This window comes from Equus asinus, chromosome 1 (assembly GCF_041296235.1).
Source record: "Equus asinus isolate D_3611 breed Donkey chromosome 1, EquAss-T2T_v2, whole genome shotgun sequence".
Taxonomy (NCBI): domain Eukaryota; kingdom Metazoa; phylum Chordata; class Mammalia; order Perissodactyla; family Equidae; genus Equus; species Equus asinus.
Genome location: NC_091790.1, coordinates 178,248,724 through 178,268,485, shown reverse-complemented (window position 1 = coordinate 178,268,485; position 19,762 = coordinate 178,248,724). Strand labels below are relative to the sequence as shown.

The 19,762-nt window shown below is 35.8% G+C and overlaps 1 protein-coding gene across 10 annotated transcripts in view; it reads left to right on the top strand.

The window, feature by feature from the left end:
• CADPS2 (calcium dependent secretion activator 2) overlaps positions 1 to 19,762 on the top strand; it is a 496,507-nt gene that overhangs the window by 297,380 nt on the left and 179,365 nt on the right. The gene's annotated exons all lie outside the window — the stretch shown is intronic.

The window sequence follows — 19,762 nt, the reverse complement described above, 5'->3', positions numbered from 1 at the left end:
TGTTGGGAGGGCTTTGTTGAGATAGACTTTACATGGTAAAAGCTTAGTATATTCTTAGTTCAAGGAATTTACCGTAGTACAAAAGCAAATGGTTTTGGTTGTTTAAATGTAAGATTAGGAAACAAAATTTCTCATGTTAAAGTGCTCTAGAATTTAAATCAAAATCAAAATCATCCTTTAAAAGAATTCAGGTACAATAAATAGAATTTAGATCACCAAATATTCAGACTCGTAAATCAGTGGCAAATTAGGTAACACCCAGGGCTGGAGATGTGAATGTTATATAATGAGGATAATAAAGGAGCTGAATGTGATGTGCCTTGAGTGCATGTTAGTAGCTAATTCCAATATGAATGCTTTGCAATCATTTGTCAGTTGAGATGCATGTGTTCAGCTAAATGGAAATCTTGGACGTTCTCGCATACACCCCATTATTTGTAATTGAACACCTGATTTCTATCATGCAACAAATTAACATCTGCACTGGATCTGTCTTTTATGCATATGGATACACTGATTAGAATTTTGCAGATAGGCAGATACTTGAAAACAAAAAGACAACATTGTGAAACACTTCCAGCCATAATTTTTGATTACATATTGAGAATCGTTTAATTATCTTACTCCATTTAATTAGCCCTCCTACTTAGGTCAATTGCTTTTTTTATTAACATGACATGTTAGCAATTTGTTAATTGGCATGAAATAACATGAGACTTTTCTCGGTATTTCACATGAGAAATACATGTGCTTAAGGAAGCTAAGGAAAACGCAGAGAAGTGAATGTATTCATTAGCCCCCTTCAGCATATACCAGTGCCATTGTGTGCTGCCATCACAACATGTGTTTCTGCCCTTTGAATTTCTATCTTTCTGTTATGTAGAATGAATGTGTTGATTTGAGCAGTTACAAAAATTTTAGACTGGACATTTAAAATACAAGAGTCTTTCTGAAATTAAGAGAACAATGAAAAGTGAAGAAGAGATGGACATATATAAATGCTAATAGGTGGCAGGGAGATAGGCAGAGAGATACATACACACATGTAAGAAAGTTATTAAGAAAAAGATTTAGTCACTGTCAAGGCTTTAAGCTCCAAGCTTCTTTACCAATGTTTTGTGTTATAAATAATTTTTACATATCAACCGTATCCTTTTTGTGGCGTTGACTAAGGCCCCTCAGTTTGTTGATTCCATATATAACTGTCAAAATAAAAAACATATTCAGCTGATAGGTTTTTAAGTGAATTATAGTACTACAAAATAATAAATTTCTCAGGAGTGTACTGTAAAGATATTATTGGTTACATCTAGAAAGAAAAATTTTCCTTTCAAAGAATTCCTCTAGGATCTGGCACAAATAGACAACTGCCAGTATCCTATGTTGAGGAGGCGAGGGTTTAGCTCATTTAACCACCTTGCATTATATTCAGTCATTTCAGTACAAATCATTTTCTTTCTAAACGGCAAATGAATTATTGTTACAATACCATCACAACTTTGAGGAACTACGTGGTGGTGAGAAGAGGAGAGCATAGCATAATATTAGTTTCTCTGTTATTTCTTTATATTCTACTTTATCTTAAATAGGATTTGTGATTACTTCATACCAGCATAGAATTTAAGAGCTAAAAGAGATTTTGGCATTACTTGGCCCAACGTTAGTGTTTTATAAATAACACGCTGAAGGCAAGAGTGGGTAGGTCCTTCTAAAGGATGTGTGGATATTTTTTAAATTAACCTGTACTGAGTGTGTCCTGGGCCAAGCTCTAGGTTGGGGATTCTGGGAAAAACAAAGATAAATTTATCTAACTCCATCCCAGTGAGAATTGTTCCGTTTTCCTTTCTTGTTAGTAACTTTTTCATCCACTTGGGGGCACTATGGTCAAGTTTAAGAAGAAAAGAGAAAAACGTTATTTTGTTTGGTTTATTTTAGTTAGAAAAAATTTATCATAGTCCTCTAGGGAAACCTTAACTAATTGTATACTTTTAGGTAAAATGCCTTTTAAGTACACTGAGGCTTTTGTTAGTTTTTGTTTCAGAATAGGTATAGATTAATCAGTAGTTAGTGTGTCGTCTCTGGATCAGGAACATCAGCATCACCTGAGAATTTATTAGAAATGCACGTTCTCAGGTCTCATCTACTGAATCAGAAACTCGGCCTGTGAGGCCCAGCAATCTATTTTCACAGGCTCAGTGTAAGATGTCATTCTTTGCTAACATCTGAGAACCGCTGAATTGCGTAAGTGGATTTTTTTTTTAAATTGGCACCTGACCTAACATCTGTTGCAATCTTTGGTTTTTATCTTCTTCTTCTTCTCCCCAAAGCTCCCCAGTGCATAGTTGTATACTCTAGTCGTAGGTCCTTCTGGCTGTGCTGTGTGGGACGCTGCCTCAGCATGGCCTGATGGGCAGTGCCATGTCCACACCCAGGATCCAAACTGGGGAAACCTCAGGCCTCCCACGTGGAGTGCATAAACTTAACCACTCAGCCACGGGGATGGCCCCAAGAATAAGTGAATTTTGACATACTTTCTAAATTTACAACTGTTGAAAAATTATTGGGTTAAAAATTATCAAAAGTGCTTGACATATTGTGAAATTGTATTTCTTAGGAAAGGTTCCTTTCTTACACTAATGATAAACGAGTCTGAAAAATTAAGCTATTTTTTTGTCTGATTATACAGCTGGGTCCATATGAGTCGGAAGAATTTGTTGATTAGTCACTTTCATCCCCACTTTCCAAAAAAAATTTCTTTTAATCAAGTGAAAATTTGAGATGTTATTTTTTTAATATTATGTAGATAAGTTAACCAATTAATGGCATTTCTCAAATCTAATTTCATATAGTGATATCAAGACATGGCCTAGATTTCAACACAATGCTGCTAACAGCATTTGTTTACATCTTTATAGTATCTTTACATTTATTGAAAGAGCTGTTATATCTATTGGGTCATTTGATCCTCAGAATAATCCTTTGAGGCAATTAAGAAACCAGTCATTACCTCAATTTACAGTTAGGAAAAACTGAGATTCAATTGACGCCAGTCTTAGAATTCTTACCTAAGTGTAATACTTGTATAAGGTCTATACTAATTCTCTTTTTAATAAGTGGTTAATTTTGTTCCTCTGTTCCTGAGTGGAAACTATTGGAAGAGAATACTGCTACCCTTCAGAGAAAACCCCAAACCTCTCATGTTTTCTTCAGGAAGGAGAATCTCCTGGAGAGATGGGGACTGGACTGTGAGGCTGGGACTGCGTTCTCCCTCCGGGAGGAATTCTCTCACATCCTTCCCGTTATGCTGGGCCTCAGCTGTGCACTACCTTCATCTCATTTTCCTTCTCTTCCGGTGTAGACATTCCTTCCTTGTGTCTCCTTGGGCAGTTTAAGTAGTGTAGAGTTTCTGAGAGTCTTTATGCTGAGGGAGAGCAAACGAGAAAGTAATCACAGAGAATATGAGAAATTCCAGGAAAGCTTGCCATCATTCTGGTGGATTCTGACCTATTTATCTACTGTTGTGCGATACTATGCGCTCTACTCAAAAGGCTGACCAGACTTAGATGGCACTTCATCAGGGTCCCCTACTATTTTGCTCTTACTCTTTTCTCCAAATGAAGACTCCTATCTTAACACCCACCCCCAGGGGATGGCGTCCTGTATAGGTGAACACTTTCTCCTTCACAACCAATCCAGCACCCGGTACAGGATGCACCTTACCCATTAGAGAGGGGTCTCGATGTTATTGTTGTAAATCAAGACTGTCTTCTCCGTATATGAGATAAATCTTACATGAAGGTGAGTGTTTCATGTATGTCGTAGCTAGGCTCTTTCTTCACAATTAGCTGTAATTGTAAAGCGAATCTTGTAGCAAAGTCAGGAAGTATAAATGTTCAATAAATATTGCTAATTAAAACTTTAAGGTGGTTCTTCATATAATTTTTATAGTATTGAAAGTATCAGAAGTTGGTTATAAACTATATGTTTATTGTAGTTTGCACAATAACTGTACCAACCTAGTAGGACTGTAGTGAGCATTACCTGAGGTAATGGGTATAAAGTACAAAGCACAATGCCTGGAATTCCCTAAATCTCAAAAAATAAGATGTAACCTGTTAAAGAAAACAATGATGATGAAATGCATTGGAAATAGTTATTTGAAGAATATCAATATAGAATGTATGCAGTGACAGAATATATTATAACGCAATATTATAGCCTGTCATTTTACTCACTTTTTTATGTTTTTGGCTTTTGATTTTTTTAACTTTCAGATTGAATAAAAAGATTAATTAACATAAATGTTAAAAAAGTAAGTCTAAGCAGAAACCTTTTTTAATTTCAAATTTTGGTGTTGAAAATTCTCAATATTTACTGGAATTCTATATTGCCTTTTAGAGTATTTAAAGTATTTCATAAATATATTTTAATTTTATTTGATGATTAAGGATCATTTATTCACCTGTGATCATCTGTCTGAGAATCTCTGACTTGTAAGAACTCCCATGGTGGTTTATCTTCACTTTTCATCGTGTTTTCTACCTTATGTTAATGTTTGTGGTGAACGTATCTTCTGTCCTAAACGGCACAAAGTAAACATTAAATCAGTTACCACGAAGGAGCACTAACTCTAAAGTATGTCCCACAGTCTCTGCAGTGAGTGTTTTCTTATCTGTTTTCCCCTGATTATAGAGAAGAGGATGGGGGAAGGCCCTCTCATAAACTGAAAATTATTTGGATTCTAATCAATCACGATTATAGTAACTTTCTAATAATTCATGCGTCCCACTGAAAAGCAGATATGTTATGTGCCAGCAACAGAATCAAACCCCGCACTCAGGGGTGTAATTGTGATATGGCTCTTTAAAGCAAGATTCTCATTTTCATTTCCTAGGAAAAAATAGCATGGCTTCTTAATTGAAAATGAACAGATCTCAAATTTCTTTCCAGTTCTGCTTTAGGTGATGCCACCATGCAGAGAGTAGGGGGGTAAAAATATTTAGAGGTCATTGTCTTCTATGGACTGATTTTTTTGCACTCCATTTTATTATTGTGGTAGTGGTTATTTATTAAGAAAGCCCCAGTGATATCTTCAGAATGGCTTTAATTCTTTTCTGTGAGGTAATCTTGATATTCTACATATCCATGTAACACAATTCTCATCTTCATCCCTAGCTGTATGGCTAAATGCTCTGGAGAGACCCTCTGCTTATGTTTATTATAAGATTAGGTGCTGGTATACTTTTTAAATAAATTGTAAAGTTGTTACTTAGCTCCTTTCCCCCGTCTGTGTTTCTCTCCCTCTTCCACATCTACCTTTGCCTATGAATGTATAACTGTCAAATGATTCCATTAAAATGGGAATATTGAATTACTTGAATTAATGTATGTTTGTGTTGCTTTCAGAAAAAGTCACTGATTTCCTGTACTGACATATGCCTTAAAGTGCAAGAAAGAAAAGGACCAGATTTTACTCCAAAGTTGCATTTTAGAGTCTGAAAGTTGCTCACAAGTATCTTTGGAAGTGGTGTTAGTTTGACGAAAGTAGTAAGGTATTTCTCCAGCAGATGGCACAAGCATTCCCCGAAAAATAGAAAATATTTTGTCTACCTAATAAAGTAGAGAACACAGTAATAAAGGTGGCACTAGTAGTTAAGTTGTCTTAAGTAATCTTTAAGACATTTTCTTTTTTAAAAAAATGTAAGAAGAAAAGGTTAGAAGAAGGTGAAGTGGTAGTTTATTTTGGACATAACAGACTTGTTAAGACATCTTATCAAATTAGTATAGACGAGCTTCAATGTTAGTAGTATATGAATAATCAAAGATATCACTAAGGTCAATTTTAGCCAAAAATATCTGAGACATGAAATTCTGAATGTTTTGTAAATGTCAAAGGTTTTTTTCTACTAACTATCTTGATTTCATTTTTTTTTTGTATCCTGCATTCATAGGCAGAAGCATTGTGAATATAGTTTAATAGGAAAATAAATAAAGGAGATTCTTAAGCTTTAAGTCAAAGGTGAAAAAGAAACATTTTACAAGCCTAGCCCAATGAATCCCAACCTGATTGTACATGGCCCTCGCTATTGCTATTGCCTTTATTTTGTTATTCATTCTCCTCCAAATAAGTGTGTGTGAGAGAGAAACTGAACATCAAAGTATACTTTTCCATAGTATTCTAGAATTTTTTAGTTGGTGAGTAAGGAACAATTGTTTAAGAACCCAAGAAATTCAGTTCTGATTGAATAAAACATAATACATGTGCTCTATAGAAATATTACTTTTATTTGGTGAATGAGAAAAACTAGTTGTTTTGTTGTAACTTGTATGACATCATAGTTCATTTTAGAAAAACATACGCTTAAATTTTTGCCCCACTCTTTGAAAATTTTTTTTCCCCTAAATGGACAAAGTTGAAAAATTCATTGCCATTCCCCCCAAACTTCCCAAAGAGTCCGTCAAAAAAGGTTAGATTGAAATATTTTTTGGTGTATTATACTACTACTAATAAAATAATGATGAGGCCACCTTGATTTACATTGTGCTTTATAGTTTCAAAGGCCTTTTTACATAGTACATCATTTCACTAGATTTATTTAGTGACGCTGTCTATTATAGTCGGGGAAATACTGCAATTCCTGTTTTACAGGTGAAAGAAAGTGAAAGTCATACTAGGCACATAGCAGTTAAAAGTTAAAGGGGCTTAAGAGAGTCATTTGTGTTCTCTTTTTTCTGTCTTCTCTCTCTCTCTCTCACACACACACACACACACACACACACACACACACTCTCCTCTCTCTCTCTCTCTCTCTCTCCCCCTCTCTCTCTCTCTGTCTCTGTCTGTCTCTCTCTCTCCCTGCCCTTCCCCCCTCCTTCTCTCCCTTCCCCCAATTATTTTCACTCTTTCATCTCTATTTTGAAAAGGCACTTTTTCTGCACCCCTAGTATTTGCTTCCATGTGGAGGGATATCCATGACAGTAACACTCCTGGCTTCTGTCCACGCCCCCGCTTTTTTTTTTTTTTTTTTGACTTATCTGATTAGTTAGCTTGAGAGCAGGGACTGGGCATGCCTAAATCAGCCCTCTCCACTCCCCGTGTCCCTTGGAGGTGAGTTATCCACAGGGAATACCTGTTCTCTGCTTTTCCCTGCAGAAGTCTGTCAGTGGCAGGATCTCCACGTGGATAGGCCTGTCCTGTCCTGCACTGTCTGTGAGTGCAGTGGGGAAAGTATGTCTGATAGTAATAGTGAACCTCACAAGGAAGCCCACTTGCGACAGAAATAAACCGCATTCCTCAGTTCTATCTTTATCAGTAATAAGGCGATGTTTTAGCCTCTTGTTAACTCTTTTGTCTTAAGCCAGTTTGTTCAGGACTCAAGCAAAGAAAAGAAGTACTAAATTATTGGGCCTCCTCAGAGATTCCAACAATGTTCACATTCAGAAAGTTAAAAAAAAAAAAAAAGAATGTTAGTGGAAGTTAGAAATCTGGTAGCATTTTGAGATCTTTGGACATACAATATATTCTTTTTATTTTTTCTTTTTTTAAAGATTGGCACCTGCACTAACATCTGTTGCCAATCTTTATTTCTTCTTCTTCTCCACAAAGCACCCCCCCAGCCCCACCCCCAGTACATAGTTGTATCTTCCAGTTGTGAGTGCTTCTGGTTGTACTGTGTGGGATGCCACCTCAGCATGGCCTGACGAGCAGTGCCGTGTCTGCGCCCAGGATCTGAACTGATGAAACCCTGGGCTGCCAAAGCTGAGCACATGAATTTAACCACTTGGCCACGGGGCCGGCCCCCTAGACGTAGAATATATTCTATTCCATTTTGACTAAAAGGCTCTTGTGATACTGTGACTTCAGGGCAGTTTTTAAGCGGAGGTTCAAACTATCTTGACCAAAGCCGTGGGAGTCTCTTTTTTTTGGATAAAGGGTGGTAGGAGGACTGGACTCTCGAAACTCTGTGCCTGCTTGCTTTCTTGTTTTTTTTTTTAAAGATTTTATTTTTCCTTTTTCTAGCCAAAACCCCCTGGAACATAGTTGTATATTTTTAGTTGTGGATCCTTTTAGTTGTGACATGTGGGATGCCACTTCAGTATGGCCTGATGAGTGGTGCCATGTCCATGCCCAGGATTCGAACCGGCAAAACCATAGGCTGCCAAAGCAGAGCACACAAACTTAACCACTCGGCCACAGGGCTGGCCCCTCTGTTCCTGCTTTCATAGCAGCTGCTTCTATTAAGTTAAATATTAGGATGACATTCTGCTAAAACTATTTGAATACTCTTAAATAAATGTAAACATACCAGCCTTATGGAAAATCCAAACTCTATCCAAGGCTTTTTCTTTTGCCTTGATATATATTATATAATTTTTTGCTAGATTTACTTCCTTCACTGCATTCTTGTTATAATTGTTCCTGATGACAAAACTAGACGCAGCCATTTAGTCATTCCAGAAATGTTTGTGGAAGATCTGCTATATAAAGGCATGGTGCTGGGAGAGGGTGCGTCATAACTGATGTGGTCCTTGCCCTCACAGAGCTGATAGTCTTGTGCTGGAAATATACATCAGTCCAGTATGCCATGCCACAGGCCATGGCGGGGCAGTGGAAGAAATGTCCACATCTCCCCTATTATAGGTAATAAGGGAACAGGACCTTATTAAGGATGTCAGAGAAGGCTTCTCTAAGAAAGCGATAGTTGAACTGAGGGATGGGAGGAAATTAGGGATGGGAGGAAATTGGAAATGGGAGGCTTAAAAACTAAATTGATTTAAATTGTTGTCATGGATGAAATTGTAACATGTAATGTGTGGGACTGATGATAAGACAGACAACTCACAAAAAATGAGAAGAGCAGCAAGAACTTCAGAATATTTGTACAGCGGAGTACTTGACTGTGAAAGTAAGCCAAGAAGGGATCAAAGGAGCCCAGCACAGGCCATGTTTATCAATGAGCAATCAAAGAGATGTCTGTGACTGAGTAGCATGTCCAGAATTCAAGAGCAGGGTGTTAGAGACTAGCAAGAACAAGAGCAGAGCTGGGTCCTGAGCCTGGGGTGCTGGGCAACTTATCAAACCAGCACTTAAGCCTAGGCAACAGGGCAGGGACTGAGGCACTAAGGCCAAGGTACTGTGTCGAAGCTGGAATGATAGTAAGGGGATCTCACTGCTCAGACACCTGCCTTGAACCAGAACTCCACAATCCTCCTTGACTACAGGTAAGATTGGTCACAAAGCATGAAATTGAAGCTCAAACGACATGGTTTAGGTAGACCAAGGCTGTTGGGGAAGAGAATCTGTGAAACATGCTGGGTGTCAAAGGAATTCAAATACTTTTGTAAATAACTCACATGACGATAAGTTACTTTAAAGATGGAGGTGGACAATTTTTATAATTTTCAGAGCTCTCCAAAAATGTCCTCGTTAACTAAAACCAGACAGTAACATTGAAGAACAAGAGACCTTTTAGGTCAAACATAATCCATGGAGACTATGATCCAAATTTTACAGAAAATGTTTTTTCTCAAGCATAAATGTTTATAGATTCCTGGTAAAATGATGTTAGAAGTGAAGAAGATATTCTAATTATGATTAGAATATTCTGAACAGAATGCAAAAACTGAGTTATATAGTTTTATTACTTAAAGACTCATTAGCAGTAACGTAGTCCTAGTAGCTAGTTCCTGAAGTGTATGCTGGAGAACATTACCTCTACAAGACATTTTATGAAAAAGATTCTCTCATTTTGGAGATACTACATACCCTGTTCTGCCCTACCATTCCCCACTCCTCACTGTCTTGTAAGTCTGGGTCTCCGACAGGCTCATGCTACTCCTCACATACAGAATGTTTAGCTTTGTTTAGCTCAGTATTTCTCACATTTATTTGTCCACCAAACCTGTTCTTCTTCTGCATAATATTTCGTTGTATCCAGATGTCCCAAGACACGTGCAGTGGAAAATACTGAATCCCAAATTACCTTCTTGATGATGTTATTTTTGAGTGTATACAGTTTATAAAATGGGCGTGTTATGTACATATTTCAGTTGAGTTTATCCTAAATATAAAGAAGGTAGAACAGATATCTCCCTTTACAGAAGAGGAAACTGAGAACTAAAATATCATATCTCTATTAACTCAGGAATACCTATATTGTATATAATGTTTTACAGTGTTTGATCATTTTGCTTTGCTTTGGGAATATTGTGCCCGAAAAAGGAAAGTACTTCTAATAGTCAATAAGATATAGTTTGATACATATATAATAGCCTTTGCTAAAACTTTTGTTTTATTGTTACCAAACAATTTTGCATTTTCAGGGAGAAGGAAGCTTAATGGACGATCTCACAGAAATATCTGGGATTGCCGAAGTGAATTACTTTGTTTTAGTCCTTAGGTGCCCCAGATCTTTTCTGCCAAGTGACGTGGAGTATCCATCCCTTTGGGATGTGCCATCGCGTGACCCCCAGAGATTCAGATATTTACAGCCTCTACTCTCCTCCTAGAGGATGGAGCTGCAGAGTTGACTCTGTGCAAGCTTGCCTGGTTCAGATGGGTTGCTCAGTACATTGCTTGGATGTTTTTTCCCCCTCTTACCCTCCTCTGAGACATTTTATAATCAACTTAAGCAGCTCACTAATTTTTTAACTTTTAACAAACCAACGGAGCTTCTGCACATGCTGAAAAGTATTAGTATATTTTGAAGGACATTTAAACAAGAAAACCATGAAACCATGCCTACAAAATATGCCCTCTGTGGTAGAGTATAATTTTGTAAATAACAGCGTTAGTGAGGTCATGAACCATTAACAAATATGTATTAGAGTACTTTTCTGCTAATTGAGATATAAAAGAAGGCTGATGATCAGTTATCAAAGATAAATACAGGAAAAACTTCCTTTTTAATAAAGGATTTCTCTGAATAGTTTGATTTAGATTCTTTAGCTTGTGTCTGGCTGTTTAAAACTACTTTTCATGGAACTACTCATATAATTTCCCCAGTTCAGCTTTGTTTCTAGGCAGTGCTTTGCCATTTATTTTCAAACACCTCCTTTAAGAGTGGTCACTTGTAGTTCTTGGTGTCTTGTCTGAAGGTGGAGTGAGGTTTTATGCTCTTCTCATTTTGGCGGTTTGCCTCTATTCATATTCTAAATTGTGCAATGGCAAGCCAGTTTTTAAATGACAGCTTTTATACCTTAGACCGTTATACTTAATCTGATAATGCTGATATGAGCTGAGATTTAACTCAGACTTAGCTGAGATTGAACTAGTGGAAGATGGGACTTCTCAGGAAAAGGAAGGGTGACGGTTTTTATGTCACCGATTCTGCAAAATGTGATGGAGAAAATGAGTGAGGAATTCTACATTCAACTCAAGTTTGCTTTTCAAAGTCTCCTGTTCCTAAAGCACACACATTTTAACTTCTTGCTCAACAAGAGGAGTTTGATTTTTCTTCATTCATAATTTCTCTCAAAACGTGATGTCTTTTTCTTGGGTGCTGATCTTTCACTTGCCTCCTCCGCCCCACCTCTTGTAAGCTTTCCCAGAAGAATTCAGGAGGTATAAATGCCAACTAGAAAGTATTTACTTCTAGGTTTCTTAATGCCCAGATCACTCTGTTATCTTGAATCAGTTTCTTTTGCTCATCCTTAGCTGAAAACAAAACAAAACAAAAAAAAAAAAAACCAACAAAGCTTGTGGGGTTAAATGAAAGAAAGAATGTAGTGAAAGGAAGATTCCTTTTATGCGAGCAGCCGCCGAGAACGTGCAGGGATGACTGAAAGTGCCTGAGGGCATTTGGTCCCTATTGGTTTTCACATCAAATGCAATGGTGCCCACAGATAGCCTGTATTGTTGTCAGTTAAATGGGATCATGAGTGTCTGAAAGGTGTTTGAGAATGAACTGAAAATCATTTTCACAAGTGGATGATTACTTCTGCCACATGTTAACCGAACTCTATCAGAATGGCCCAGATTTTTGAGCCTGCATTAATTGCTCTTTCATCCTTGACTGAGGTTTCTCTTTAAGAAAGCCCTTTCCAGGACTAAACTACTCTATATATTGATTTTTTTTCTTTCTGTATTTTTCCTTGAAAAATGGTTTGTAGAAGAAAAGGCTTTATCATTCATTTCTTTGAATAAAAAGCTAGACACAAGTGATCCACCAAAAGTAATAGTCCTTTTATTTAAGCACTGAATAATTCCCATGTTCTGTATACAATTACATTTTTCAAATATTCATTAGTGATAATTTTTCATCATAAAGTCCTAAAACCATGAACTCCCACAGTATGGACTCAGTGCAAGTAAATTGTCATATTCTCCTTTCTATTAGAACTGTATGCCACCACTCTAATTGAAACTAAACTGCAGTATTTAGTAATATGTTTGGAAAATTTTGTGTGTTAAAGTGCTCTTTGGGCAATCTTCAAGTTAGAAAGGTTTTAATAAAGTGTTTTTAAAGTGGATAAATGAGTTCTTTATTTCATGTTACCATTTTCTATTTCAAATTTGGCATAGTTAGAGAATATTGGCTGTTTATTCTATTTTTATTCTTAGTCTATATTAAAGCAATATAGGATATATTGTAGTTCAGACATATTGTGTTATGAAGATGAGTTTAAATCTCAATTTTCAAAACTAATCAGAAAATGAGTTTTTGAAATTTCGTTAGCTTTTGTCATTAGCAGAGAATATGTAGCATTTATTTTAAAATGGCTTAATTTATTAGTAAAAGTAATTTTGGAAGTGTTTTGGCTTAAAATAAGACAAATCACAGAATGTAATATGTTAATCTATTTTTTAAAAAACATATTCAAAGGTGTATTGTGTAAAAACAAGTGTTTAAAATAGTTTTATTGGTGCTGGCCCCGAGTGGTTTTCTCGAGCTTTGCTTGGGCGGCCCAGGGCTTCGCCGGTTCGGATCCTGGGCGCGGACACGGCACCACTCATCAGGCCATGCTGAGGTGGTGTCCCACATAGCACAACTAGAAGGACCCACAGCTAGAATACACAACTATGTACTGGGGGGCTTTGGGGAGAAGAAGAAGAAAAAAGAGAAGATTGGCAACAGATGTTAGTCCAGATGCCAACTTTAAAAAAATAAAATAATTCTTTTACAAACATTGCAGTGTGAACATGTGATGAAATGTAAATCTATTTGAAAATTAAACAAAAATAAGAATAGTAACTACTGATTTTTGTTTTGCTTGAAGTTTATTTTTACCAAACTTCATTTTATTCCATAAATCTATTGTTGAGACTCTTTTATTGGTAGTATGATAATGCATGTTGTTAATGGTCACCATATATCTAAAAAGTTTTTATTCTTGTTATCACAGAACATTCTGGTGGGTTTCATAAAGACCCTGCTTTTGTTTGTCCACAAATGAAAATTTTTAGAAACAACTGTAGTATATATTCCATTTGACGTATTAATGAAGTTAACAGATAACTCTTTTAAGGATCATGTTGATACCATGGAGACTGTAGAATTTTTAGTGTGAAGTATTGAGATTTTCTAATGACTGTATCTAATATTGATATAGAAAGTGAAAAATAATGCCGTTTGCCTTGTTGATAGTAATTATATTGACTTGAGGTTTGGCCATACCAAAATTCTTTTCTTTTTTCTCTTCTCTTGACATTTTTCCTAATAGCACGTGTATGCATAATGTATGCATCCACACTATATTTTAAATATACAATCAAAAATTGAGAAGTTCGTTGTCTCATATCTTTGATATTTCAACATAGAGCGTGAGCTAAGAACAGTTAGAAACCCCCCAAAAAATGCCTGTGACTACAGGCAAATGAAACATCGATACACGTTTAGTTGGTTTTGTGCCTTGTTTCCTAGCAATGGTTCCTCTGTTTCTTTGGAGCAAATAGTGCTCTCCATTAGAAACAGCACTAGAAGAGGGGTTAATACTTTAAGATTATTGCTGTGTTTATACTGATTTATAAAACCAAATGCTTCAAGGCTTTACTCTTATGTGTTAAATCCAAGCTTTGTGTCAGTGCTACTAATTTCTTTGTTACCTAATCCCATGTAAGAAGAGAAGATTTTAAAGTTAAGCAGGCAATTTTTTGTTCAAAGGGAACAATTTCCTAATACCTTACTTAAGTTGAATGCATTGATGAAAGTAAATACTTTTAAATAGTATCTGAGCAGTTATTTTTAAATAATCCAAAATACTCTAGTTACATGAGTATTGTGATGCAGTGGAAATATTTCAATGGAAAAAGTGATATATTTAGTACAAGTTAGCATTGGAAATGTATGCTTTTGAAATACGTTATGTACAGTAGAATAGCTCTTTTATCCCCATTCAAATAATAATTCAAAAAAAAATTCTCAAATTTAACTTTGATTAGGGAATTTTTTCCTAGGGCCATACTCTAACAGAGTACTGAAGAATGTAGTTTGACTGGGAAAACTGCTGATATATGCGTTCCTTCATTTTCCATTCATTTCTTACTTAATTGAAATAATTTAACAGGGATGAGCAAAAATATCTGGTTTAAAACCAAGTTCTGTAGGTTGGTGAAAATGTTGAAAGCCCTACAAAAAAAAAACTTGCTTTCCTCTTTAAAATAATATGAAAAAAATTCACACTACCCATTAGTGAATGTTGCTCTCGTGCTGTGTGATAAATAGTTATTTTATTGGCTAACGTTATAAATTGTCACATAAAACCCAGTTAAATGTGTGTTCCCAGTTTGACTGGTATTTGGCAAGTCTGATTTACATACCCTTAAAAAAACTTTCTTTCTTATTCAGGTTAATCATACAGTGGGGAGGAAACTAGTAATAACTCAGCGGGTTACAAAGTATTCAGGAAGAATACAGCTGCAGAGCAGACCCACCAACAATCTGTAGTACAGTAGCCAAGGTACTCGCTCTCCAGGATAGCAAATACACTTCTTGGATGATGTTCTCTACACTTTTGTTAAGTGGAATCAGATTCATAAAGCAGTAAAAAAAAATTTGTCCAGAACTCAGATGACAAGAAATTATTACTAATAGAGTTTTTAAAATTCTAAACGATTTTTATGAAACAGAAATAAATGACAAGTAAATAGCTTCCAAGGATCTTTGTAATTAATGCTGTTGCCATCGTATGTCAAATAGATTTAGCCCTATCATCTGTACCTTCTCCTTTTACAGAATTATGCAGTTATAATTGATGTTCATAATAATGACCCTGAGATGCTATAGGATCCTTTCTAAATCATTAAAGAAAGATCATATTACATTTTATGACTATTTGAAGTCGTCAACCTATTGTATACAGATTCTTTAAAAATTTGTTATAGATGCAATCCCTCTATATAGAGTAACTCATCTTTCAGTAATTAAGAATACTTGAACATCACAATCTAAGTGTAATGAACTGAATCTGTTGCCTAGTAGAACATATATTAAATGTAACTTTAGTATATTTTTATGAACTAAAAAAAATCTCATTAAATTTTTATACATAAAAGAGATAATTTATAAACTAACACTCAACATTAAAAAAGCAGAACTGTGATTCAATAACAAAGCTAGGCATAAAGATGAGTTAGGAGAGAATACATTTTGATTTTTACAGATGCTTTCTAATAGATTATCCTGTTGTAACCAAATACTCAAATGATTTTGGCTCCTTTTTCCATACACTTTCCACATTTCAAGCCTCCTAAAGCTGATAAGACCACCCACCTACAAAGAATTTAGACTGCTCCAAATTCCAGAACTTGAGAATAGGCTTGAAAACTGGAAAATCCATTTAACCCGTTAAAGCTTATAAGAGTTCTCCACTGTACTCAGGACAAAGTGACAAAGAGTGTTATCTTTGGTCTATAGGTATTCAACTTAGTCATGCCAGAAATATTATTTATGGAGCTATAATGACCACACCCCCCAAATCCTTAATAATTTGTTTATTATGAATGTATGATGTACTTTCATACACTGCTAGTGGTGATGCAAAATTGTACAGCCACTTTGGGAAACAGTTTGGCAATTTCTTATAAAGTTAAACACACACTCTCAATATGACTCAATGATCCCACTCCTAGATATTTACCCAGGAGAAATGAAAGCGTGTCCACACAAAGACCTGTGCATAATGTTTATAGCAACTTTATCTGTGATAACCAAAAAAGTGGAAACAACCCAAATGTCCACAACTGGTGAATTGATAAATGCATTGAAGTAAATTCATACAATGAAATATAACATTCAGCAATAAAAAGGAATGAATTCCTATTCATATGTATGCGTGACATGTATAAATCTCAACGAAAATATGTATGAAGTGCAAAAGCTTTATACTTCTAAGAGAAAGAAGCAAGACACAAAGGGCTACATAGTGTATAATTCCATTTATATGACATTCTGGAAGACGAAAAACTATAAGGTCAGAAATCAGATCAGTGGTTAGCGAGCTGGGGATGTGAGAAGGAAATTGATCATAAAAGGGCATGAAGGAACATTTGAGGGCGATGGAAATGTCTAAGTTCATTCCCATAGTGGTTACATGACTTTGTCAACACTCATCAAATTATGTAACTAAAACGGGTGAATTTTACTTTAAGTAAAATACAACAATAAGCCTTACTTTAAAAACGATGGAAGATATGCTCAATGTAGAAATTGTGGAAATGCAAAAAGGCATAAAGAAGGATATAAAATTCATCTTTAATCTCACCAGCCAGATATTAACTGCAGGTTTAACATTTTGATGCATCTTTCTGCATTTTTATACTATAAGCTTGTGTGACTGCTTTCTTTTAACTTTATAGTAACTTTTCCATATTATTCTTTTTTGGCATCACTTTTAATGGCAACCTAATCATTCCTTACTCTTTGATTCTTAGATGGTTTTTGAGTTTTTGCTTTTAAACAATATTGATGAACATATTTTTTCTTCATTCTTCTCTCAATTGTAAGTGTCTTTTATGTCAAGAATCCCTTATACCGGTGAAAAAGCAGCTAGACAGTGGTACTTGATACCTAATTCCAGAAATCATCCTTATAGGGAAAAAACTCAAATTTGTTGAAGTTTAATGTGTTCTTGTTCAGTAGAGTTATCTTTTCTGATGTATTTTATTCATGTCCATTTTTTTACATGAAATTTTTGTCTGGCCAATATGAAAACTAAAGGACAGAAACTATGGTATTTTTCCTGCATAGCATTTATAACATTTCCTTTATGCAGTGAATTTTTTGTTGAATGTAATTTTTTTTCTTATGTGGACAGTAAAACTCTTATGACCAGTTACTTTCTAGGTGTATTTGGTCAATTGTATATTCTGTATATATTCGATTGAATTCTTTCTTATAGTGCAACAGCCTCGAACACCTCAGGGCCCAACATTCAAATGCTTACCTTGGTCCAGTCTCATTGTGTTTTATTCTGTATCTTATAACTTCTTCCAGTATACACCTGTATGCATCGCATCCATCCGCCCCTCTGCTTTCTGTCTTCAGAGAAACCATAATTTTCATTCCAAATTTGTTGATCCGTCATTTTGAATGATGTTTGCAGCTGACAGTATTATTCCTCATGCAGGACCTTCACTGGCAGCAAGACTTACACTTGACTTGCTTTTAAAGGGATGCCTATCACTATTCCCTTTCACTTACGTTTGACCCAGTTGCCCAGCAGCGTGCTAAGTGAAACGCTTCAAAGGAGCTGAGAAGCAGGCTGTGGTCCCAGGCAAAGGTTGTTCCAAATGCCCTCTGTGGCTCCAGGGCAGCTATTCGGTGCACGTCTTGCTAGTGCACTTTGATAGAGGGCATCAGTGGTGTCCACAGAATACAGCTCCTGAGGTCATTGCTGTTAACCCTGTAATAGGAGCTTGGGTGTGTTCATTTCAGGAGAGGGAAATTGGCATAGGAAAGACAGAAAGAGAGCAGCTCAACACCTATCACCAGAACCATGGAAGAGAAATTAGAGGCTGGAGCAAAGGTGGGGCAGTGGCTTTAAGGGACCTCTGGAGGAGACACTGAACAGGTGAGAACAGTAGTGGTTGATGTCTCTGTCAGTCGCTAGATGAATTCGAGTTACCCCACAAGTGCAGACAATATGGTATCAAGGATTTCATGAGAGCAGAATGGAAGTTCACCAAACACTTCAGCTGGCCGATGTGTCTGAAAGAAAATATATAATTGATTTGGACAGTGTAGGTGATGTTTTCCAATGCAAGAGCCTAGTTTTTATTTTGACTTATAGTAATTCTACATTTGTTTCTTTTTTTATTTGGAAAATTTAGAAATAGAGAAGGAAATTTAAACCTTCCATAAAAACAGTTTTAAGTAGAAACTTAAATCTTCCACTCGAAGGTACTATTACTAATATTTTGGAGTATTTATGTCATATATATATATTTTATACAAATTCCAAATCACTAAGTATGTATGTAGTTCTGCATTTGCTCTTTTCACATAACTTTATATTGAGATATTCTTTGTTATTAATTTTATCAAAAATATAATTTTAGTGGGAGCATAGTATTTTTTTCTATGAATATGCCAGCTTTTAGTAAACAATTCACCTGTTGTTGGACATTTAAGTTGTTAGGTTTCAGTAACATAAATAACACGGTTCTATGTATTCATGTAGTATACATCTTTATGTGCACGTCTAATTATTTTCCTAATAAATTCCAGGATGAAAAGGTAGGACCGTTTCTACATATTGCCACATTATCCTACAGAAAGGTGGTCTTATATTACACTCCATAAGATTGCCTATTCATTTCACCACACTTCAGTCAATAGTCCATATTTCTTTTTTTTAAAGGGGCCATAAAGTTTGTTTGTTTTGCTTTGCAAAAGAGAGTTATTTTAATAAGACAGAAACTAAAAGGTCAAGTGAAGATTTTAGTTTTAAAAATTGTGGAAGTCCCTGGGGCCGGCCAGGTGGCGCAGTGGTTAAGTTCACACACTCCACTTTGGCTGCTCGGGGCTCCCAGGTTCTGATCCTGGGCGCAGACCTAGCACTGCTCGTCAAGCCATGCTGTGGCAGCATGCCACCAAAAATAGAGGAAAACTGGCACAGATGTTACCTCAGTGACAATATTCCTCAAACAAAACGAGGAAGATTGGAAACATGTTAACTCAGGGCCAATCTTCCTCACAAAAAAACCCAGAAAGATTGTGAAAGTCTAGAGACTTTAAGCCCCTAAATAGACTGTTAGCTATAGTGCTTCATTATTACTCAGAATTGTATAGTAATTAAGTTAGTTTGAATAGTGTCTATAATGTTAAACCTTCACTTCAGAAAAAGGGATTGTGATAAAATATTGAAAAATCTTACTTTAATTTAAAATTTTGGCCACTGTTTGTCATATTTTAAACTTCTAACAGTGTTTTCCACTTTTGTGGGAGGTGTGTGTGTAGCTTCATGGTATAATTTTAAAATAGCTCTCCATGGCAAGCTTACACTTCATTAGTTTTTAATTTCTTCTTTTTCCTCATTGATACTTAAGCTTATATCTGTATATTCAGTAAGAACAAAAGTTCTCATCTCAAATGATGGACTAATCATTTCAATTTAGGTTACTAATAGCAGTGCGAAGTTAAACAAAAGCTTTGGTTGAAACTATGTTAAATTACACAATGTTGTCTGCATTAGTATCTGTATTTCATAGTTAGGAAAATTTGCAGCAAGATGCTTCTACAAGTCAGATAAATGCGCAGATTATGAGCTGACAGGGACCTTAGAAATCAGCAAATCCAATCCTTTCATTTGATAGTTGAGGAAA